General features: G+C 37.5%; 1 long non-coding RNA gene across 1 annotated transcript in view; it reads left to right on the forward strand.

Moving 5' to 3' along the window:
- The window catches only part of LOC109072142, a 13,872-nt gene extending 8,754 nt beyond the window's left edge, over positions 1-5,118 (forward strand). The window contains exons 2-3 of the long non-coding RNA XR_006156343.1: positions 4,514-4,692; positions 5,018-5,118. This is a non-coding gene — a long non-coding RNA (uncharacterized LOC109072142). The remainder of the gene's footprint in view (positions 1-4,513; positions 4,693-5,017) is intronic.
- Positions 5,119-5,876: the final 758 nt, after the last annotated feature.

Here is a 5,876-nt window from a genome sequence, read left to right on the forward strand (position 1 = left end):
TCATGTATCCCTGCTCAAGCCCGCTGCTGGTCCCAGAGACGAGGGAGAGGGGAGGTCCCGTGCAAAGGCCCCTCAACCCATCACCATAGAGGGCGAGGAGGCTTACTAAGTCCAAGAGTTACTCGATTCCAGACGTCGGGGAAGAATCCTACAGTATCTGGTCGACTGGGAGGGGTACGGTCCAGAGGAGCGCTCTTGGGTAAATTCTGAGGATATTCTAGACCCCAATCTCATCGATGAATTTCATCGCTTACATCCTGAAAGACCGGCCCCTCGACCCCGTGGTAGACCCCGACGTCGTTTGCCTCCTTGCGCCAGGAGTCGCTCGCGGGGGGGGGGACACTGTCACGGAGACGAACCCCGTGATTCCCTCTGCTGTTGCCGATCCTGTTTGATATCCTTTCCGTACCTTTCTTTTTGTTGTTTACCTACTGACTTTTTGCTTGTGCCATTGGATGTTGATTCTCTGTTCTTCCCATACAAGATTCTTCCTACGTTGTATTGACCATTGCCTGTATGACTACGAGTCTCTGCAATAAAGCCTGGATATGGATCCCATGTCGAGTTCTGGTTCATTACAGTTGGGTATAGTTAGACATTTTCTGGTTCCATTTAAATGATAGTTGTTTTTTTTTTACTATTTTACCTTCATTGAAATGTAGTGTTGTTGGAATGTAGTGGGGCAATGTTGAGTAATGCTAGTCCATCAATCAGCATAAAGCTTCAAAGTTGAATAACACCAATAATCATAACAACAAATATTTTTGCTTTTTCAAGGGAATAAGATGGTTGGCTAAATAGTCCCTTTGAGGGCTAAGACACTTGTTAATTTCCCTAAATTAATTAAATATAAACTGTTATATTTATAACCATGTGTACACACATTCATAAAAGCCTCTATTTTACAAATAATAATGGTGTCAGAGATGCAGATGATGCAATGAGTGGTTTCACATTTTTCCACCTGTACACTAAATACTTACATAACAATAGCAGTCTATTTATTTAGTGGTCCAAGTTGAAGTCAGTATGTATATTAATGAGAATATGGGACAAATATAATGTAATTTAGTGGCACCAAGTGCTGTGCGCTGCCAGTACATGTACAGTCAGACAAAACGACGTGCACAGTTATCAAATGGGGCGCGTGTGTGTTTAGTGTTATGGGAAAATTTTTTTTTCAGTTAAAGGGACAAATAGTGTCTATGGAGCGGTGTCATTGGAAACAGTGTGCTCAGTAATTAAAGATGCAGGGCAGCATTTCTGTTATTTGGTTTGTCCCCTTTACGGGAACTGGAACTGAAATTTAGAAATTGATCACGGTTCTGTTTTTTTGTTTTTTTAAAAAAAACAGAACCATTTCTGAATTAGAACTGTTTTTCGGTTCCCAACGCTACCATAGGCATTTATCTACAAATCAAGTATAATAATGGGAACACTGAATGATCTTGGAGAGAGTTTTACCAAGGTGACTAGTAACAGAATGTGACCAGGGTTTGAATGCTGAATGATGACTGACAGCCGCAGCGGAGAATAGAGTTTATGTGAAATTTAAGGACTTATATTCAAATGTACCTCACATTAAGCTATCGTATGGCTTCAGAACACTTGGAATATAGTGCACGAAAACTTTATTGTGCTTTAAAATGTTTTTGTACGGCTTAACAGTAACACAGAATAGTATTCAAACAATATCAGATTTGGACAGGCCCTGTCTGACCGATACCTGATCCGGCAGAAATTGGCAGTATGAGTATTAAAATTGGTGCTTCCCTACTGTAAACAATGTTAAAAATGTTAAAAGATTTCTAACACAGGGGTCTTTAAATACTGCATGTTAAATTTAGATGTTTTATGATCATGTTTTGTGTTTGACCTCAATTAATAATGGATTCACAGCTAAACTAATCTGATCTGAGAGCGTGAAGAGTGTGTCCTCTACAAGGTTGAGTAAGTGTGGCATCACAGATGAAGGTTGTGCTGCTCTGACTTCTTTGCTCATGAGATCAAACCCTCACACCTGAAGAACTACATCTATCTGAGAATAAACTAAGGGATTCAGTGAAGCTGCTTTCTGATGTACTACAGGATCCTCACTGTAAATTGGAGAAACTGTGGTAAGATCTCTCTGATAGTCACACATGGCTTTGTCTTCAGTAAAACATCCTTTAATGTCAATTCTAAGAATAAAATCAGCAATGTTCAGTAAACACACTATATTTCAGCAGAATTGACTTAAAGCTAATTTAATTTCCTACATCACATGCTTTGATTATGATAGTTTGATCAATAATGAACTTTCAGATAACATAATAAAACGATCTATAAGACTTACAGGGATGAATATATCTCAGAGGTTAAAGAGTTGAACAGACAAGAATCTGAATGTGTTTAGTTTTAACTCAGTATTACAGTGATCAATGAGTGAATAGAAAGTTACAATCATACTGCGGTGTTCAGTATTATCATTGATAAAAAAGACCCTCAAGACCTGTGGAAACCACAAGCAGTATTTTTTTTTATTTTATATATTTATTTGCTGCTCTGCTCTGTATGGGTTCATATTCATCGCCTGTAGGGTTTTAGCACATTTCTATTCGGTTTAATCTGCCAGATGAGACCAAACATGACACAATTCTGTATTTGATCACAAGAGTTAATTAATGTGAGATGTAATGGGAAGTGCATAGGGCTCCTGTGAATCAAATGTCCTCCTGTAGGTGTTTATTAGAGGAGCAAGTGACTGTTTCTCCCAGGCAGATCTGTCCCTTATATCGCTATGAAACAATATCTCACATTCAGCTCTGTGTGTCTGTTGTTCATTTCCTGAAGCTGCGACAGTTTTCAAACAGCAGCGTTAGGCATCAACATGCAGAAATCTCATTCTATCCCTTGCAACAGTTTGTGGCAGTACTTGTCATTATATCTCTTCTCCTGCTCTGAGACCAGAGTCAATAACAAACTACACACACTTCAGTAGTGTTGTTTTGCTTGTGACCTGTTTTTAGTACAGTCTTAGTCCCCAATCTTTGTCTGTAATGACTGTCATTTTAGTTTTAGTCATGTTCATCTTCTTTTAGTCTAGTCTAGTTTTAGTCGACGGAAACTGATTACATTTAGTCTAGTTTAAGTCAATGAAAATGGTATTCTAGGCTCTTTTTAGTAATGCAATTCTATTGCTTAGTTCAATCTAGTACAAGTACCTAGAAGTATAGACGAGACCAAAATTTTCTTTCAGCCAAACCCATTTCAAACAAGGTTATCTTATATTATTGTTACCTTACAGACTCAAGAATACATCCATTCCAGACACAGGAGACTCTCTGATTTGAATTTACAACATTTATTTTACCAACCAAACATGTTAGAAGTACACACACATACATTTAAATAAAATAAATAAAAACAATAAATAATAATAATAATCTGCAAATTTTTCTCCCAAAGACGAACCCCGGCTGGCCGGCCATTGGTCCCTTTCTCTGTGTCAAGGCTGATTTATACTCGACGCGTCCGCAAGTTCGCAGAAAATATGACGTCATCGCGGTGTTGCTGGAAGTTCACTTGAAACTTGAAACTTGAACTTTCCGCATCTGAACCGATCTGAACATGCACGAGTTCAGGGCGATTCTAGCCGAACATGCACGTCTGTGCTGGCGTTTGTGTGAAACAGAAGCAGTTTAATGTGATGTTCAAACTCCATCAGGTGCTTTTTGACGGAATATGCTTTTTTTGGAGAAAAATGTTTGCATAGTTTGTACAAGGCTTCTTATTTGAAGTACATTTTATTTTTATTGTATAAAATAGAATTAGAATTCATTTAGATATTAATTTTACACTATTTGCTTAAAGTTGTCTTGTGTTTGATGCGTAATACAGCCAATAGTTTAAGACTGTTTTAACTTTGTACATAAAGAAATTAATTCATCAACTCATTCATCACAAGACTTGTACTGGCAAATGACTTCTTCTCACGGTGATTCCTGACAAGTACTCCTCGTCGCTCTCCTGTCGTTTCAAAGAATAGTACAACGGCGAACGCGACAAGTATAAAAGCCTCGTCCGTTTGGGAAGGTGCGCTCGCATTCAGCAGAGCAAGGCGAAAGTATAAATCCCGCTTAACTTTGTTTGTTGTTATCTTCTAAATAATGCCGCGAGTGGGACTTGAGGAAGTGACATTGGTCGTGTCTGCGCAGTGAGACACAGGAAACAGAAATACTGCAAAATAATAATAATAACGACTAAACGAGACGAAATAACGTTAAACATTTCGTTTCGTCTTGTTTTGGTCAACAAAAATGAAGAGACATTTTAGCATAGTCTTGTTTTTATTCGTCAACAATATTGCATTATACATTTAATTATAGTCATCGTCACATGACCTGCATTTACATTGCGTCTCATCTCGTTTCGGTCACATGATAAAGGTTCGTTGACGAGGATATTTAGTCATAATTTTCGTTGACGAATGCAACACTACACTTCATTCACATTGTGTCATTGTTCTCTACAGGTTGAGTGATTGTGGCGTCACAGATGAAGGTTGTGCTGCTCTGACTTCAGCTCTGAGATCAAACCCCTCACACCTGAGAGAACTGAATCTGTTTGGAAATAAACTAAGAGATTCTAGTAGGAAGCTACTCTCTGATCTGAAGGACGATCCACATTATAAACTGGAGACATTATACTATTGTGAGTGTTTGTTTATTTAAAGTTTCTAAACTGAGTAACAGACCTCCTGTGTGTGTGATTGGAGAATATAAGATAATAATTCAGCTCCACTTCAATCTCTGTACTTTAAACTGTTTTTAATTCTGTGATGTGACTGGTTTTGGATATATGAATATTTTAATCTCTTACAGTGTCTCTAAGTGATAGTAGTTGTTGATCTTTATTATTATAAATCTCTGGCTGTAATATGAATGTACTGTGTGTTTTCTGAGCTGGATCTGCTGATGTGATGTGGTAGCAGTAATGTCTCAGACTCATATGTGACTGTCTGTGTGTTTTATTGTAGGACTCTCAGTATTTAGACGTCAGTTCAGTTTCCTCAGGATCAGCTGATGGTGAATAAGAGCCGCTACAGAGACGTCACAGTCACACAATCAACACAGACTGCGTGGTGGGGGCCACAACAATTTGGGGATGTTCATTTTGGTTAATTTCCCTGACCGACTCCTAACACTCATTAACCAATCATTGACCATTAACCGACAAAGTTGGAATGTTACATTAGATTTAAATTAAATTGGAATGAATATGTTTATGTGACCCACTGAAAGTGAACCCTTTACAGTTTCTATTAATGTCTTATTCTTATCTGTATGACCAAAAATGACAGAGTATTTTAAGTCATTTCCACTGAAATAAGGAAAAAAATCCAAGTGATTGAGCCTCTCGTGGGAAACAGTTGTATTCGTGCAGAATGAGATGTTATTACATTTCTCTATAAATATTTTTTTTTCCTAGATGTTTGTTGTTTATAACTAATAATTTTATAGCTGCTTATATTTTCTGATTCGTATTTTACTCTGTTCCGAATACCGTAAAATTTTTTGATTTTTATTTTTTTTGATTCTTATTTTTTTTTGTTCGTATTTTACTCTGTTCCGAATACCGTAAAATAACATCAAGAACAGTAGTACCAAACAATGCTTTAAACATTCCTGTAATCAGCAACAGGTGTGTCACTCTGCCAATCAGGGGAGTGGATTCCAAACAAGTTTAAGGAGAAGAAAAAAAAAAGAGAGAATTATTAAAACATACCATAATCAATTTCTTGATTGAGAACTCTGGGAAGTAATGTGTCTAAAGTAAAAACCCAAAAGGTCTCCCTAAATTTACGTTTCACAACAATGTCCCCTCCCTGAGCTACT

Source organism: Cyprinus carpio, chromosome B13 (assembly GCF_018340385.1).
Source record: "Cyprinus carpio isolate SPL01 chromosome B13, ASM1834038v1, whole genome shotgun sequence".
NCBI classification, from domain to species: Eukaryota; Metazoa; Chordata; class Actinopteri; order Cypriniformes; family Cyprinidae; genus Cyprinus; species Cyprinus carpio.